General features: G+C 42.8%; 1 protein-coding gene across 3 annotated transcripts in view; it reads right to left on the bottom strand.

The window, feature by feature from the left end:
- Positions 1 to 19,233, bottom strand: part of TLK2 (tousled like kinase 2) — a 948,113-nt gene extending 928,880 nt beyond the window's left edge. Inside the window, exon 1 of one of the 3 annotated variants that reach the window (XM_069237985.1) lies at positions 18,545 to 19,233. The gene's annotated coding sequence lies outside the window, so the exon portion shown is untranslated. The remainder of the gene's footprint in view (positions 1 to 18,544) is intronic. The other 2 variants (XM_069237987.1, XM_069237986.1) reach the window with 2 other exon arrangements.
- Positions 19,234 to 19,435: the final 202 nt, after the last annotated feature.

Genomic DNA, 19,435 nt, shown 5'->3' with positions numbered 1-19,435 from the left:
CAACTAGTATGGGCCTGGTTATGCCCCCACCCCAACTGAAGGGGGTAACAGTCTTTCAGCTCTCCCCCACACTCTAAAACATCTTATCCCACAGCAAGCAAGAAGACATTTGATTATTTTGGGTTTTGGTTTTACATTTGGGCCATGACAGCTTGGCTAACTCTCAAAATCGTCCCACTTGGAATGATGAGAGCTGCACTTTATGGACTTTGGGACGCTGCCATGTAGAAGAAATCATAAGACCTAGACACATCTGAAAACATCTGGGTGATTCCAGGGTGGTGTGTTTCACATGCATCCCGCACCATTTTGTACCCACAATGTCCTGCAAACCTCCAACTTTGCTGGAAATCACACATTTTTCACAGGTTTTTGTGATGGAACCTTCTGGAATCTGTAAGAATCCACCTAGCATTGTCTCATCTATACCGATAAAAAATCTGCTGCACTTGTCAGCCTAAAACTGTTTTTTTGTGCAAACTGCCCTTTTGGACCCCTTTTGGTTCCCCCCTCTAGCGACATGTTTTTGGCTCTTCCCTTTTACAAGCACTTGGCCCACCTACACAAATGAGGTATCATTTTTACCGGGAGACTAAGGGGAACATTGGGTGGTATGAAATGTGTCCCAGTGCGGTGATCCCACACAGAAATGTGGGAAAAAAATTCGATTTTTTAGCTAAATTTGCAGTTTGCTGAGGATTCTGGGTAAGAAAACATTGGGGGATCCACACAAGTCACACCTCACTGGACTCCCTCGGGTGTCTAGTTTTCAGAAATGTCTGGGTTTGGTAGCTCTCCCCAGAAGGCTGCTGAGCTCAGGACCAAAAACGCAGGTACCTCCACAATCACCCCCCCCCTCCCACCACCCACACCCACAAAAACAGGTAGTTTTGTATTTGATAATTTTGATGTGTCCAGATAGTGTTTTGGGGCATTTCCTTTTCCGGGCATTAGGCCTATCCACACAAGTGAGGTATCATTTTTATCGGGAGACTTGGGAGAATGCCGGGTGGAAGGAAATTGGCTCCTCTCTGATTCCAGTACTTTCTATCACCGAAATGAGAGGAAAGAGTGTTTTTTTGGCCACATTTTGATGTTTGCAAAGGATTCTGGGTAACAGAACCTGGTCAGAGCCCCACAGGTCACCCCATCTTGGATTCCCCTTGGTGTCTAGTTTTCAAAACTGCGCAGGTTTGCTAGGTTTCCCAAGGTACAGGCTGAACTAGAGGCCAAAATACACAGCTAGCAACTTTGCAAAAAATAGCTCTGTTTTCTTTGTGAAAATGTGATGTGTTCACGTTGTGTTTGGGGGCAGTTCCTATCGCGGGCGCTAGGCCTACCCACGCAAGTGATTTACCATTTTTATCGGGAGACTCGGAGGAACACAGAATAGCAAAACAAGTGTTATTGCCCCTTGTCTTTCTCTACATTTTTTCCTTCCAAATGTAAGACAGTGTGCAAAAAGGACGTCTATTCGAAAAATGCCCTGTAATTCACATGCTAGTATGGGCACCCGCAATTCAGAGATGGGCAAATAACCACTGCTTCTCAACACCTTGTCTTGTGGCCATTTTGGAAATACAAAGGTTTTCTTGAAACCTATTTTTCACTTTTTATATTTCAGCAAATGAATTGCTGTATACCTGGTATAGAATGAAAACCCATTGCAAGGTGCAGCTCATTTATTGACTCTGGATATCTAGGGTTCTTGCTTAACCTACAAGCCCTATATATCCCCGCAACTAGAAGAGTCCAGCTGACGTAGACGTATATTGCTTTCAAAAATCTGACATCGCAGGAAAAAGTTACAGACCAAAACGTGGAGAAAAATGGCTGTTTTTTTCACCTCAATTTCAATATTCTTTTATTTCAGCTGTTATTTTCTGTAGGAAACACTTGTAGGATCTACACAAATGACCCCTTACTGAATTCAGAATTTTGTCTACTTTTCAGAAATGTTTAGCTGTCTGGGATCAAGCATTGGTTTCTCACCCATTTTGGTCACTAACTGGAAGGAGGCTGAAAGTTAAAAAAATAGTAAAAATGGGGTATGTTCCAGTAAAATGTCAAAATTGTGTTGACAAAATGGGGTTTTCTAATTCAAGTCTGCCTGTTCCTGAAAGCTGTGAAGATGGTGATTTTACCAGCGCAAACACCTTGTTGATGCCATTTTCAGGGGAAAAAACCACGAGCCTTCTTCTGCAGCCCTTTTTTCCCCCATTTTAAAAAAACTATTTTTTTGTTTTATTTTGGGTAATTTTTGGGTCTCCTTCAGGGGAACCCACAAAGTCTGGGTACATCTAGAATCCCTAGGATGTTGGAAAAAAAGGATGCAAATTTGGTGTGGGTAGCTTATGTGAACAAAAAGTTATGAGGGCCTAAGCGCGAACTGCCCCAAATACCCCCCAAAAAAGGCTTGGCACAGGTGGGGAAAAGGCCTGGCAGCGAAGGGGTTAAATTGATGACCAACCTTATACAAAACAATTTGGTATCGTATTAGAATGAATTTCTTTGTATTTTTATAGATGTACAATTGAGTACCACATGCTGGGTGTGAATGGTATGCATTAAGGTTGTGAATGTGTGGGGGCTTTAGAAGGCGTGCTATGCTATCATTTTTGCATCTGTAAAAGTAAATTTTGAATGAACAAAAGTAACAAGTGGTATTTTGCATTGTAGCAATTTGTTTGTTAAGGTCATTGTATTTTACACCTCTCCTCACAAGAGTGTCTGATTGGAGGTGGGTGTGTTCTGTTTATTTTGTTGGCCCACACAGGTGTTACCCCCAATGGCAAACTTTGAAGAGAAAGCTGCCTCTGAAGGACAAACAGGAAACCTGGGAGAGGGGCTGCTTTAATCTTTAGTCAGACAGGCTGGCACTAGGGAAAAAGGAAGAGGAAATCAGCTGTCAAACTGTTTTTTTCAAGGGCGTGCAGACCCCTTGATAGCCAAGCCTTGAGTTGGGCTAGGGAGGTCTGCAAGTCGAGAGGGGGGGCCCTGCCATCTTGAGTGTGAGCAGAATAGAGGACACTGGGATACCTAGATGACACATTTCACAGGATTTTGCCATTTAGCGGGAGGGGACCTGGTAGCCCATTGGCTAGTGACCGCAAACTTTAAGGGCATTTTCTGGAAACAAGGAGGACATCCCTGGCACCCAGAACTCGGTTTTCACTGGACTGGAGACAAAGACTAAAGGAGGACTGACCTGCTGCACAAAGGACCCTGCGAACAGAGGCTACACCAGCATGGGCTGCACCTGCTGGCTATCAAAGGAGAAGGGAGTGTGCATACTGCGTCCCGCTTCTGAAGATATTTACTCCTGAGTCTAGCCATAGCAAGAGACTCCAGGGTCAGCTGGATGACCTGGTCACAGCACAGGCCCACAGCAGCTGAAGAAGCCTGAGGGGATAAGGTGGTAGCCCAGATTCCTGAACCACTGCTCCTCACTGCCATGCAGCTCGAGGGACCAAGACTGAATTCTCAAGATCTGCCCCAGAGTCTACAGGACCCAGGAGAGTTGTCAGAGTGCAGCTAGGTCACCCAGAAGGTAGGGTACCACTAAAATAATAAAAACACTAAAACCTGCAAACTGGTAGCCCAGTAGCGACTGTCCTTTTACCAAGCTTGAGAGGGTTTTGAGATATGTAGAACCCTATGGCCAGGTTCACCTCACCAAGTCCGTAGACCGAGTAGTAACCCCCAGGAAGACCCCTGTCGACCACAAGCATTTTCAGCATCCTTGAGCATCTTCAGGATCATACACTCCTTGCATTAGGACCACTCAATTGAAGTCAGTTGTAATCAGTCACTGACACCGGAACTGAACTGAAGACTGATGTTCCTGAAGAGCTAACTGTTTCTGTGGATCTTGCTGGTTCCCCTTACTACCTTTGTAGTGCCTAAAGAACCCTAACTACATTGATACTTAGCAAAGTTTCTCTTGAAAAAAAGTTTTGAATTTGTTCCATTTGACTCTGCTTGTTTGAGGTTAAGTAAAAAGCTTTGATTTACTATATCTTGTCAATTGTCTGTCTCCTGAACCCTCCAGTGGATCTTTTTTAATTTGTGTGTCTAAGGTTAAATAAATCATTTATGATAATGCTTGCTTTTGTATACATAATGGAAACTCTAAAATATTGATTTGTAATTATATATTTTTTTTTTTAGAAAATAATGCACGGTGATCAATAGTTATAAAATGAACATGGTAGTTTAATGGCTGGACAAGCAACAACCCAATGTGACGAAATTGCTTAAGTAAACTGGTAACTCATGATGCTGGGTGAAAACCGTCAGACACAGTAAGGAAATGAAAATACAGCATGTAACCAGATTCCCTAAAGAGAACAAAAACTAAACCATACTGCTCCAAAGAAACAAAAGTTTGATTTTGGCACAATTATATAATTTTTGCAACACTTGTTGCCTTTTGCAGCCAGCTGCTACCTTCGGTGTCATCATGCTGGGGAGGAACTACATCCCTCAGCATCCCTAATTGTCAGGTGGAGTGGAAGGAAGTGGGCCCAGGAACTCGGTAGATACGCTATAAGGAGCTATTGACTGCCTTCGGCACTGGAAACCTTTGTTGCCTTTTGCTGCTAGATGCTCCCTTCTGTGTCATCGCGATGGGGTGGGATTACATCCCCCAGCATCCCTAATCATCAGGTGGAGTGGAAGGAGGTGGGGCCAGGAACTCTGCAGATTCGCTATAAAGAGCTATTGACTGCCTGTGGCGCTGGAAACCTTTGTTGCCTTTTGATGATAGCGGCTCGCTTGTGTGTCATCGCGCTGGGGTGGGATTACATCCCCTAGCATCCCTAACCGTCAAGTGGAGTGGAAGGAGGTGAGGCCAGGAACTCAGCAGATGCACTCTAAAGTGCAACTGACTGCCCGCGGAGCAGTAAACATTTGTTGCCTAGTGCTGCCAGTTGCTCTCTTCTGTGTCATTGAGTTGGGTGGGACTACATCCCCAGCATCCCTAATCGTCAGGTGGAGTGGAAGGAAGTGGGGCCAGGAACGCAGCATACATGCTAGAAAGTAAAACTGACTGCCTGGGGCATGGGACGTGGCTGGGCATGCGCCCAGGCGAAGACCAGAACTGTCGTCTCCTGGAAGAGGTTGGGCCGGGCCCCTTCCCCTTTAGTTCCATTTTTGCTGATCCACTTCACTAGGGTATTTATTATTAGTATTTAGGATTGGAGTTGCAGAGCTGTGTGGGATAATGGACAAAAGGAAGACGGTCGTAGGCAATACTTACGCTGCTAGGTCCTCAAAGCAAGGTACTCATTTGGATTCTTTCTTAGCGTTGCTCTAAAAGAGACTGAATTGGCTGAAAGGTGTCTCTCGCTTGAGATAGAGGATAATATAGACCGTCATCATCCAACTCTAATTTCTTTAGCATATGAGTCTATTAATAACTTAGTGGTGGATAATATAACAATACAGCTCCCAGAATCTCCTATTTCGATATCAGCAGGGCCAGTAGACAATAATTTAGCAATCTCATATTTAGCTATCACCAATAACCCTGGCTTAAATAATAGTATAGCGGAACCTCCATCGAAAAGGAAGAGGCGGTCCAAATCGAGCAAAGTTGCTAATGAAACCAATAAATCAGGTGCAAGATTGACTAGACAGATAATAGACGCTTTGGTGCAGCAGCCCCATACATTACAGATATCTGACTTTGGGCAACGTTTATTATGGGAGGATTTGGTGTCGATAGTGAAGGATGCCATTACCAATGCAATTGCTCCAGTTTTAGACAGAATTTGTGCCTTAGAAGGGACAGTTAGGGATTTAGGGCCAGATGTACGAAAGGATTTTACCCATTCTGTGTCTATAGGAAAAAGCTTTCATACATATGGCCCTTAATTTCCCAGTTCAGGATCACACCCCCTAGTCTGGACCCAATGCCCTCAGTAGCTTTAGCCCATGCTGCCCTTAATGTCCTTTTGGGAGTTCCAGGAGTTTTCTGGGCAATTCTAAGACCATGGGAGCTAAGCGAGATTCTGAAAGGCCAAAACATTGTACTGCCAAAAATCTCCATGACGCCGAAACATCCTCTATGAATAAGTCTAATTTAGCAGGGACATCGAGGGAGCAGTGTGCGGAAAAACTACATACCTGGAATGGTGCCAAAGAGCAGCTGGTCACTCCAACTGATTAACCACTAATGAGACTGTTTCTCCTCATCATTCAAGTCGCAGCCAAGAGCACTTACATTTGCCCCATAAATGTTCACCTTATGTTGCGGTGTTAGTAGGGGTACCCCCATACAGTTGACAGTGGAAGAACCTTTTACAGCTCTGAAAAATAAAGTTTGCCACTGGCTTACTAGAAATACTAACTTCACTACACTGGTGTATAAGGATAGCCTCATGGGGAGGAAAGTTAACTTGATAGGTCTTTCTGGTAAATCTCTTCACGGGGACTGTATCGTTATCAATTGCAGGTTCCCAGATTTGGCTCATCATTTCATAAATCTAATACACTGGTGCCAGTGTAAGCAAGTTGGTGATGGGGTACTGATTGTCTCTTAGGATGATTTTTACCGGACATACCATTATAGTATGAAAAAGGCAAGTGTGGGCTCTCATACATCTCATAGCCCATTTTTGGAAGAACTCCAGGGAATTCCGATACAAAACAGAGTTCAGGTATTGTCAGAACTGGACAGTAATGACTGACTGTCTAAGGAAGATGGCGATTCCCAAAATGGAGGCTTACTGCGTGGCACCTCAAGTTCTTTAGTTCAGATACATTGCACAGGCAAGGGTGTGGTTAAATCAGGGGTGTTTAATGAACAAGGAAACAGGGTGTGTGAAATCTTGCCTGTGAAATTCCTGGGTGGGGTTTGAGGGGGGCTGTTGGGGGAGGCAGGAGCCAGTTGGACATGGTGTTTAAATGGGAGGTGGGGTGGACTCCTGCTGTTGTTAGTCAAATAAGTAATATCTGTCAAGTTGAAAGGCAGCATCTGCAGAAGGGAGGGGGTGAATATGAAACGGAGAATGGCCCTCAAGCCTAAGCGCAGAGTTCAGGTGATTCCATTTCCTTAAAGTCTTTGGCATTTAAACTTTAGACATACCAGATACATTCCGCTCAGCACCATTGCAACTCCTTTCTTGGAATGCTGCAGGGCTCAGATCTAAATTGGCAAATCAGGAGTGGCTGAGCTCTATTGAAACCTTCAACATTATATGTTACCAAGAGACTTGGTTGTTTGACACTCTGCTGAGCAAAACGATGCAGAAAGATCCCAGTACCTCTGTGATACGGGTAGGAGATTTTATTATAGCTAGATGTTGTTGTAATAGAAGAAGAGTCTGTGGAGTAGTGAATGAGCAGGGGGACCATACAAGTCACTTTGAGCATACGGCTTACCGGGAAGCATTAACCATGATAGTGCTGGTCAATAATATGGCTTTTGCATCATAACTAAGAAAGGGAGACGCCCCACCCAATCCAACTTTTGTAGGGAGAGGTAAGGGGAGAACTATTGATCATATCCTTCTGTTGGAGATCTGTTGCAATGGATGGAAGGATATGAGGTGTATCTTTCACCGTGAATTGATCCCTTCCCTCTTCTGACTGAGTTAAAAAGAGCTCTCAGTTGTCCTTGTATTAAATGGAAAATTGCATCATTATCATTCACTATAAATAAGGGGGTTCGCTGAAAATGGCAATATGTTGATGCTAATAAAATACTGAAGGACTTGGTCTGGAGACATTTAGAGAGGTGAATTATTGTTTTATGGAAGCCTCCGAACCAGACTGTGTTTGTTCCAATTCTATTACTTTGGGAGATCTCAAAGAACTCAGTGACTCTCTCAGTGGGGCGAAGTACAAACAGCAATCCAACGTTCAGCAACAGGGAAAGCATCAGGCCCAGACGGGCTACCATTGGATTTTTTTATTTTTTTAAACACAATCTTGAGTTGTGGGCACCTTTACTGACAAGTGTATGTAGTTTTCGATTAGCAAGTGGTATTTGGTAAATTGTAGTCCCTATTTATAGGGGACAAAAATGTGCCTTCAAATTATCGTACCATTTCCCGGTTAGACTCCTCCTTGAAGATTTTTGGCAGAGTTGTTTAAGGGAAAATTGAAAGATTTTGCTGAAGAAATGATTTTTTTTATTTTATATAACAGATGTTCAATACGGGTTCCGCCCGGGTAAGGGAACAATTCATATGCCTTCATGGACCTCTCTTCTGCTTTTGATCTAGTAGATAGGGAAAAACTTTGGGGCATTATGACCTTAGCAGGGTTTGACCTATTGCTTCTGGCCATTCTGAAATATTTGCACTGTGTCAATTACATAAGAGTGCGATACTCCTGGGGGAGTGACTTGACGGCTTCTTTCCCAGTTACTCGAGGGGTAATATAGGGTTGTATTATGGCTCAGTTTTTATTTTTGTTTTATATTAACGCCTTGGATTCTTTTTTTAAGTACATGTTCTCTGAGTGTGCCCAAAATAGGTTTGTGAGCAATCCATGTCTTGCTTTACGCAGATGATGCAGTTCTTTTAGTCCACACAGCAAACGGCCTGCAGGCACTCCTGGGTAGGTTCCCTAGCTTTATGCAGGTTTGAATCTCAAGGTGAACAATGATAAATCTTAACATATGGCCCAAAAAATACTTGTTCAAAAGCTTTCTATCTAGGTGGTACACCAACCAGAAAACTAAGCATTTCAGTTATCCTGGAATATTATTTGATGACAAATTACCTTGGAAACATTTGTTTTCTCAAAGGTCACAAACGATGGAGGTGGGATGTGAGATGTTGTATAGGTTTGCTAAAAAATTAGGTCTCAAACTTCTGAAAGAGCTGGTCCAATTATGTAAAAGGAAATGTATTCTTTCAGGCACATATGGTGCAAGAGTATGGGGGTATAGTTCACCTAAATCACTTCAGGTTATAGACAACAGATTTATGGGTAGACTGTTGGGGCTCACCAGATCAACCTTAAGCTTTATCCTCCATTCTGAAGAATGCTTTTTGGAACATTGGGTGGGCTTGACACCCCTCATATTATGGATCAGGGTTTAGTTATCCCCTGATCTGATTTATTCTAGAAGGATTTTGGAGGATTGCCTTAAACAAGGCAAACATAAAGGTACATGGTTAAGGAATCCTATTTGGCTCATGTGGATAGATTAAAAATGAGTAAGGTGGTTGAAATGTTGCCCGTGCAATTGTATACTATTATCAACATGCAACGAGGTGGAGCGCTATTTGACATGGATAGAGGGCTCAGAACACAGGTTTTATTTAACGCAGGTAAGAGCAAACACAATTCACTTTTTAGGGGCCTTTCCGGTTGCAAGGTCATGGTTTATGTCATTGCAACTGTGTTTCCAGGCAATCTACTTTTACACGGTTTTGCTCATTGTATTATGATTTTGGGAAAAGTTTTTTATGCCCTATTTTAAGAGAAAACCCGTCTCATTACATACGGTGAGGAGTTTTAGGATGATACAGCGGTTAGAATGCCCAACAATATGCTTTGCAGTTCTGAATTTTATTACGCAGGCATTGAAATTAAGGGACAATTATGGATTGTGATTTTTAAGGAGGAGTTCTCCAAATTTCTCTGATGTGCTTTTTAATTGTGATTTTATTTATTTGTAATTTTGTGCTTTCATGGCTTTTTAGGACACCAAATAAAGTGGAATATTGATTAACAGAATGATATATTAAATTGTAAATCTTTATGTGCTCACTAAAGCAAATTTAAAGCATGGACATAATCTATTCCTTATGATGGCACTTCCACTTGTTTATTCACTGTATATTCATACACTAAAATCTCACACATATATATGTTTACTTATCTGATGGTTGTTAATGTTTTTGGCAGTTAAGACTCAGGTTTCATTTTCTCTACAATATTTAGGTTAATTGTCCTCACTATGTCCCATCTTTACAACATGCAACTTGAGGATCCAGAGTGCTTCTACCCTTCATCGTGACAATGTTCAGTCACCCTCTCTGCTATTGTGTTTGACTGTTCCAAGAGAATGGAATGCAAATTTAATATTTGTTTCATTCAGAATTATGGGGGTCATTCTGACCGCGGCGGTCGCCGCCCGCCAAGCGGTTCCCGCCGAAAGACCGCGGCGGCCATTCCGGCTTTCCCGCTGGGCCGGCGGGCGACCGCCAGAAGACCACCGGCCGGCCCAGCGGGACAGCCCCTTCAACAATGAAGCCGGCTCAGAATGGAGCCGGCGGAGTTGAAGGGGTGCGACGGGTGCAGTGGCACCCGTTGCGATTTTCACTGTCTGCACAGCAGACAGTGAAAATCTTTGTGGGGCCCTGTTAGGGGGCCCCTGCACTGCCCATGCCAGTGGCATGGGCAGTGCAGGGGCCCCCAGGGGCCCCACGGCACCCGTTCCCGCCATCCTGGTTCTGGCGGTGGACACCGCCAGAAACAGGCTGGCGGGAAGGCGGTCGGAATCCCCATGGCGGTGCTGCAAGCAGCGCCGCCATGGCGGATTCCCTGGGCCAGCGGGAAACCGGCGGCTCCCCTTTTCTGACCGCGGCTTTACCGCCGCGGTCAGAATCGCCCAGGAAGCACCGCCAGCCTGTTGGCGGTGCTTCCGCCGCCCTCCGCCATGGCGGTCATGGACCGCCAAGGTCAGAATGACCCCCCTATGTACTTTCCCATAGTGTGCTGGCAAGCAATATCTTTGGTTCTTTGTGTTTCCTACATAGTGTAGAATTTGTTCTCTTAACTGTTTTGAGGGCTACCCACATAACTTATACACAAGAACATTTTAGGTTTGTAACCTTCGATTCAGTAGACTTATTGAATTTGATGTCTAGCTATATATTCTTCTTAAAACTACAAGAGCTGTAATACACACAATCTGGAGGCCTACAAAATGTTTAAAGAGGTTTTCAGTTGGTCTGGACAGTTTAGGGTGGATTGATGTAATGACTCTTACAAATTGTGTTTTAACTCTGTAAATACCAATGTTTATTCCTCAACATCCTTACTCTCCAAATTGAGAGAGGGTAAATCCAATCTCAAAAGTGACATGATACTGTCTTTAGATATTGCGTACAAGATAGTCCCTTTATTTCTTTTTATTCAACACTTAGCATTTCTTAAAACCCTTTTCACTGCAACCGTTCCTGTTGAATGTTGTCCCACTTCCTATCTAGATGTCCAGAAGTCACAATCTTTACCAGAAGATTCTCCTAAGCATTTGACCAAAAATGTGTTACATTTTCTTACGGTGATGGGGTGGGCATATGACACAACAGAAGGCTTGTCATTTTGAATTACAGGGTTTATGTCTAAATGACAGACTTCCTCCAAATTGCTGCTTGCATACAATTGTGCTGCGTTGTCTATTTCAGACTGGTGTCATTGTTAAACAGATGACAATATTGTTCCTGTACAGTGCATGTACATATCATCAAGATGAAGCCTAGAAACTTTCTCCAAAAGAGAATCCTATTCTAATGGACCAGGTTCCCCCTCTTAAAACTGCCAGCAAATAAGTTGGCATAATAGTGAGAAAACCTTTAACATACTGAATTAATCAGATTAAGCGGAATGATTTCTTGAATACATAGGAAACTGTTGTTGAGAATCAAATGAATTATTTCTATGAGCATAATATTATCATAAAAGATAAAATAGATAATGTGCTCAAAATGGCTAAAAAAAGAGGAGGACTAAAGAATCATTTCAAACAAAAACCAGTCTGCACAAATACCAGATATTACAACAACGTATTAGTATGGTGCTTGAATTTTTACAATTGTTTCTACTGGCGAACAAGATAAAACAATATTATTGTGCTTACACAATTCTGAGCCTAATACTCATGCTTCAAGGAAAAAAGTTTTAAATGGGCACAAAAAGTGTGCATAATATAACTGATTGGTCGAGCACTAAAATGGGGCCTATTTCCTCAGACCTCTTAAGTTGTGCTAGACAATATAAAGAACATTACAAGTATTTATTTGGCTGCTACATAAGCAGGCTGCTGCACTAATGGGATGAATAATAAATAGATGTTTAATGTTTCAGCACTTTTAACATCCAATTCTGAACATCTGTTCTTAGATCTCAGGGATCCTGCACGTTGAGAACAAGCGAAGAAAGAAGCTGAAGACTTTGACAATGTTGACCACAATTTTTATCTGCTTCCTCAACTGGTGTTAATGAGCCAGTGCAGAGGTAGTCTGCATAATGTGCAACGAATCACATCCATCATTTACAACCTGAGGCTTTAATATCATTATTTACCAACAATTCATGTGGGGTCCCACAAGAGTTGGCACCCCAGCATTTGACTCGCTTAGCTACCAACTTGTATAGAATAGCCACATCAACACTCAAATCCCCTGTAGAGAAGAGCCTGTCTTTCCTTGAAACACTTCCGCAATTTAAAAAAACGCCACAGCTTGTGGGAGCAATTTACGATGAAGGCAGCAAATTAAAGCTGGCATCAGGGATGCATATTTAAGAATAATAGAGACTATTTTTTAAATGTAGCTTGTTACTTTTCCTCTCAGCAATGTATTAGGATTTAATGTGGACTATTAAAGCCGATTTAAGGGCTCGAGCCTCAATACCTTGATGTTTCCAATGGCTGTTTTCCAAAACCCAGAATAATAAAGAAACTTGAAGTTAATTTATACACACCTTCATTTGTCCCGATTTGACCTTTGCAACCTGCTTCACACCCAGATTATATGCTGTTTAAAGTAAATTCAGAATCAACAATGGTTGGAGGTGGTGGGGGGGTGGAATAAATATGAACACCCTTACCGCTGTGATTTTTACAATATATTTATCATCACTGCTGCTCTCACTGATTGTGGAGCTTCCCCTGAAAGCCCCTGACCCCATCCCACATGTTCAGGTGTGGTCAATTGGGGGTCCAATTCCCTCTCTTGCACCCTCGAAAAAATATGGTTTACTTACACTTTTTTTTCAAGTTTATCAGTTACGTGATTGTGGTTTAGGTGTTCAAATATTTTAAAAACAAGTGTATTACAGAGTGCCTAGGACCCAGCTCCCTAGTTCTTAGAAGATAATTGCATAAGTACCACACTAACTGTTTCCTATATATTCAGTAAAGAAATGTTTATTACAATGTACTTGCTGTGCGTAGCAGAGCTAAAATGCCCTTTTCTGTGCTTGCACGTACTCTGAGATGGACTCCAGCCAGGGCTGCAAAGCAAGTCTAACTTGTTGAACTTCAGTAAAATGTTGAAAAGCATTATATTCTCTTTTTACTATAACAAGGACTTACAGGGTATCAGTAAAGTGTCTAAAAACATCTGGGTGATACCGATAACAACCTCTTCTCTATCAAAAAAGGTGAAATTTACCTTTATCCATCCAAATATAGTTATAAAAAACTTACACTAACCCCAGAATAAATAATAAAGACTACTAACAACTATTTATCAAAATTCTTTCCCCATGTAGCCTCTGGCATATTTATAATCAAGAACACAAAAGGAAAATCTATCCACAAGGACTGTTAATGGTACCTGCAACTGCAGTGCCCCATCTAAAAACAGACTTTGGTATGTCCTCTGCTAGGGATTATGATATTAATGATCAGACAAAGAATGAATCTAAGTTAAAAGTTTAAAGTCCGAAAAGCCAAATTTTATTTTTGTAATCAAAAAGCTTCAAAATGAAATGCCACTCGAGTAATGGGCATTTAGTTTTAAAGTCAAAAGTTGAAAATGTTTACCATTTCTTAAATACTAAATTTAGTTTTTACATGTAGTCAGCCAGGCTGTGAAATACCATAACCCTCAACTACTTAACACTGTCTTTGTAGTTAATTCCAGGATGTTCTGTACTCTGACCCAAATGCTTTTTGGATTAAAGACTGAAAGGATTAGTTTTATACAGCTACATAGGGGTAATGCCACCCTGAAATTTGCTAGAAGGCTGGGCATCTATTACAATTTTGCCTCTTAATGAGGAATACATATCACATACTCTGTTGGCTGTTTCAAATTTGTTAGACGTTTGGGTTATGGAAATTAAAAAAGTTAAAGAGTGGCTGAGAGTTATTTTCTTGAACTAGTGCTGCGATTCCTAATGAGCATATAAGAAGTTTTTGGGCCCTAAAATTAGGGCTAAGCACCTTACTACACTCTGGCCGTCTTTGGTCAAATACAACATTAGGACCACCAAGGGCAGAGTTTCAAGATATCATGAAAATCAGAAATTCAAATGGATCTTCCTGGGTTATCAAATATATATGAAACCATTGCGTATTTAGGTATTTCACGTTATTATATTAATCCAGCAGTGATAAGCACATTAATCCATCAAAGCATCTTAACTAAGAATACACAGACTATAGTAAACACGAAAGAGCATCTGGCATCCTCAATGAGGAATGCCCAAGTTTTACATGTGTACGGGTATTTGGGCAAAGTTGAAACATAGTTTGCAAATTCCTGGAGCTTAGACTGGCTACTTTAACTTTCGCATTGCAACCCATACACTTTCAAAACAATGACATCTAAAAGATGCATTTATAAAGAGCAAACTGATGAAACAGAAGCATGTATTTTATTATTTTGCTCTGCTCATCGAAAACATAGGATGAAACGGCTTGTGCTACTTTTCTGAAGCTTGGGAGTTTGGAACAAAAACTCTCCCTATATCCAAACAAGACACCTTAACTCCAATAGTATTTGTGTTTTCCAATTTTCTGCATAAAGTATGGAGGACCACAAGTCGATATTTATTACTTGGTACGTTGTACTCTGGTGTGCACTTGAAGATAGAGAAAACTGCCAACATGAGAGAGGCGTAAGTCTGAGAAATTTTGATACAATACAGATCACTAGTCCAAGATCTGCCAATGCCAAAAAGCCCATCAACTACTTCAAATATATCGCCAATACCAGACTAACCATCAGAGACCACCGATGCTAATCAGTCGAAGTGGCAATGTGTCAACCAACACTCCAGGAACTTCCATAACCTGATTTACATCATTCTGTGAACTACAAGCATAACAGCCTGCGGACTCATAACATTGGATGTTAATAGACCAAAGCAATTGTAGTTTTAATGGTGGTACAAACCTGAAAACTACGAATCAGCCATTAGGAGAATCTCCACTTCTGGACAGAACATTTCCCCAAACATATGGCAATATTCGACAATTATCATAACAAGACTTACCTACGACAGAAGCTAAGTCTTAGAACCATCTATACCATTATATATGTCTCCAGTTAGGACAGGTTCTAAGATGCCATATTAAGAAGGGGAACAACTACAAGTAGCTACCCCTCAGGAAGACAGGCTACTCACAGAGTTTATGACTGATAAGGGTAACTCAAAAATCTATAGAAAATGTATAAGCAATTCCCCTGACCCGATGGTGTCAATCAGAGAGGCCTGGGACCAAGACTTGGGAGATTTAGATGATGACACCTGGACAGAAGTATTACAAAGCCCACGAGAGAGAGCCATAACAGCGACATTTCGGCTAATACAATTGAGGATCCTCCCCATATATTATTACTCCAGGGCCCTCCTTCATAAGCTAAAGAGGACTAATACACCATTATGCCGTTGAGGTTGTGGGCAGGAGGGTTCCTTTTTTCATATCCTATGGGACTGTCCAGTAACACAAATCTACTGGTGTGTAGAGACTGGTAGGATCTCTCAGGTCATGATGCAAACTATTCCCACAATGTCAAATGGATTCTATTACAAATAACAGGGGGTGAAACATGATAAAAATATCGGAAAATTTGAGCGACATTGGTGATAGGGGTTGCTAAACTGAACACTGCAGTCTTGGGGAAGGCCCACTCCCCCACTGGTTGTGGATTGGGAAACAGACCTGGACAGGTGTCAAAGAGAGGAGAAAGTGGTTTATCAGAGTAAGGGATGTCCCAATAAATGGGATAAAGTTTGGAGTCCCTAGTGCAACTTTCGGGGCACTGATGAATAAGGGACTTGTGAGAAGACGGGGTAATAACCTCTACTATAGTACTCTTACAATTACCTACAAGACACTGTTACAGGCCGTAAAAGTGCCACGTTATTTTATGCCACTTCCTCCTTTGTTATTGACACTGCTATGTCTACTATACAATGAGCAATGTTCAAATAAACAGTTTTTTTTTTTTTTTTTTTTAAAGGAACCACCTACACTTAGAGCTCATCATTCTATGAAACGTAATGCCATGAGTCCATCAGGCTTAGACTTCCTAATTCTATAACCTAAAAATTCCAAGGAATAGAAGAGCTGGACGCTCATCGATGGGGGGAAAAAAACGTCAACACAAGTTTCTTATTGGAAAAGGTAATACACTGAACAGTTATAATACCTTTAACGCCAAATGTTTATCACCGTGGCAACTACCACTGATAAGTGCCCACCAGTGAAAAAATATAAATGGCTAACACCTATTAGCTCGAAAAACGTCTGTCAATCATCTACAAGGTTTAGAAAAGCCAATGTTCATTAGTGCAACAATTTCAATATACTACATTAATAAGCCTGGGACTTTTCAGAGAGCTGGCCATCAGTGTGAAAATTAAAATGTGATGAGCTCATGAGAACGAGAACTGACACTCATCGCAAGACCTCAGAGTACTACCAATGCCAGAAGAACATAAGCTTGAGGAAAACATAAGCAGAATTACTGAGAATTGCCAAAAACAAGTGTTGATTGCCATTGACCTGTGAACCACCAACAGCACAAGCCTGCTAGCCTGAAAATTGCCAGATAGCCATGACAACCATCTGCTCAAGAACTACCAAGCACAGGTGGACACCAGCCCAAAAGCCTGAAGAACTGCCCTTGTAAGATCACTATGATCCCACAGCAGGTAAGGTCAGATTCCCATCCACCCAAGAGCGTCAAGATAGTATACGCCTGCCAATGCGAGCCCATTCGTCAGTTTTCAAACATAGCAGTTCACCAAGTATTTTAGCTGCAGACACATAATACAAAAATATTTCATTCATTCTGAGGGCAGATCAGTGTAAGAGTTGACAACATCGGAAGACACTAGCAATTAACTATCAGTTGTGGACTACCATCACCTGGCTAGCTGCTAAAGCAAGGCAACACATTAGGCCAACAATGACTAACGCCAGACATCAGCCAAAAAAATGGTTAACAACAAAGGACCATTAGCTAGAAAACTGCAAGTGCCTGACTGCCATCTGATTATAGGTGCCACCCCAAGGCGCTCATCAGTCTGCGGACTGTCAACGTCAGCACAAGCACAGTCGCACACTCAACAGTGACAAGCACTTAGAGACTGCTAGTAAGCAGAGACTCACCAACCCCATAGATTCATCATTCCATTAACTGCCGACCTAATATGAATCAATCTGAGAACTGCATGAGCTACAAATTCCAAGTCAAAGAACTGTCAATGAAGTATTTTGTTCCTTAAGTGTCGAAACTAGGTGATAACACACCACTTTTATTTAAAAGGTATTGCATTACCATTCTAATTCAGAAGCAGTCAACTCTTCCTCCCACCCCAAACAGTAAGTAATGTAACTTAATTCCACAAAGGTTGTTCTTGCCACACAAACAGTGTAGCTGGAGGTTCCTCTTCAACAGTAATCCATATATATTAGCCCATAATGTAGGCCAAACATTACCCATTAACGGCCCACAATAATAAAGCGGCTTTGCTAATGTAGCTGTTTTCCTTTATTCTCAGTTTAGAAACAGGTCAACCATCATTAGTTTGATAAGAGCCCACCCTCTGAATACGCCTATTGCCGTTGTCACCCATCTCCAAAAACAACAGCAGGATCCGGCCTGCGGTCTGTCCAACATCTACTCATCCAACACTCATCTCCTTCCACAATGACCTACTCCCATCTAATGTCCGTTTCAAGTGCCCAATGTCTCAGAAGCTACTTTCTACGTGCAGCTGTCTACTGTGCATACAAAACCACATTTCTCCATTCGCCCGACAACTCCTACCACTTATCATCTAAGATACGGCCCCTACAACTTTTAGCCTGCTACATTTGCCCACCACTTGCTCAAGCAAGCACACCACCAAGTGCATCGCTATTTAGCTTGTCCCGTAGTATCCATCTTCCACTCGGCAAATATTACATGTAAACCAAAGAGTAACTAAGAGTAATGTAGAAGTTGGTCATTGCCCTCTGTACCCCTAAACAGTAACCTTCATAAACAACCGAAAATTAGCAATGTACATCTTTGAAAATAAAATGATGGATTCTTCTATCCCGGGACACCTATAGGTCAGCCATTTCTGGACACATTCCTGGTGAGTCCTAAGGAATCCAGGAGCTTCGGCATTTCCCTCCCAAGTCTCTTTCACATGCACATATAACCATTTCGACCAGTTCCAAGGACCTGCCAAACTTCTCCGCATCTGCACATAAATGCTGCACCCTGTGCAGATCTGGACGTAGTCATGGGCCTTGAGTGCCCTCACCCCTCAGGCAGTGCATCCACCACTTCCCGCACGCACAGTATCTCCATCAAACCCCTTTTCTCCTCCTCTCTACCTCCATTACCTGGATTCCGTTGCAGCCGCTTCTTCCTCGCACCGCTTTCAAGACCTAGGAGCGGAGGCCCGGGGCGGGTCCCCGGCCTCGCCTAGCTCCTTAAGCCGTCTACCGATGCCCCTGCGGCGGCCGCCTCCTCACTCGAGACCCGGGGCGTCCGTAGGCCGCGGGTCCCCGGCCTTTCCTGTGTCGCTGCGTCCTGACGGGGCGGGGTGGTCACCAGCACGGGGTCTCCGGGGTTAAGGGGAGGAGGTTGTAGGAGATGTCTGTGGTTTGTGGTCCCCGTCGAGGCGGGGTAGGAGGGGGGGCCGAAGCCCCCAGGACCCGGAAATTAAAACAAATGTAAAACCTCCAAAATGAAATCGATTTCCCAAAAATAGTAAAAATAAAAAAGTTTTAAAAAAAGATATTAAAATATTCCCATCGGAGACCGCTGTGGGGAGGGGGGGTCCTGCCGCTCGGACTGCGGGGGGGTGTGGGTGTGTTCCAGAACCTTTCTCCGCCTTGATCCAAATCGGTTCGGTTCAGATTATTGGTGCTTGTGGTATAATTAGTGTAAACACAATAGTGAAACCCCGCGCCCTCTCGCGAGACTCACACGCGCACTTTCTTTCTTTTTTTTTTTTTTTTTTTTTTTAAATCCTCTTCACTCTCAGTGAGGGCAGGCTGCAGTGGCGTAGCGGTGGCTCCCCCCTTTCCCTGGCGGCGTGAGCGAGGGCGCGACGCAGGGCCAAAGGGGAGCGCGCGCTACCTAACTATGTGGTTGGCGCGCCCTGCTTCCTCTGTTGTCGCGCGCGTTCTCCTATAGACAGAGTCTTGCGGTGCAGGCAGTGACATTACAAAGATGGGAAGGGAGCGCGCGCACGCCTAGCTGGGGCTCAGAGTGTGCTGGGAGTATGC

Source organism: Pleurodeles waltl, chromosome 6 (assembly GCF_031143425.1).
Source record: "Pleurodeles waltl isolate 20211129_DDA chromosome 6, aPleWal1.hap1.20221129, whole genome shotgun sequence".
In the NCBI taxonomy this organism is placed as follows: Eukaryota; Metazoa; Chordata; class Amphibia; order Caudata; family Salamandridae; genus Pleurodeles; species Pleurodeles waltl.
The sequence above is the reverse complement of the archived record's forward strand: the minus strand, read 5'-3'. Positions and strand labels throughout refer to the sequence as shown.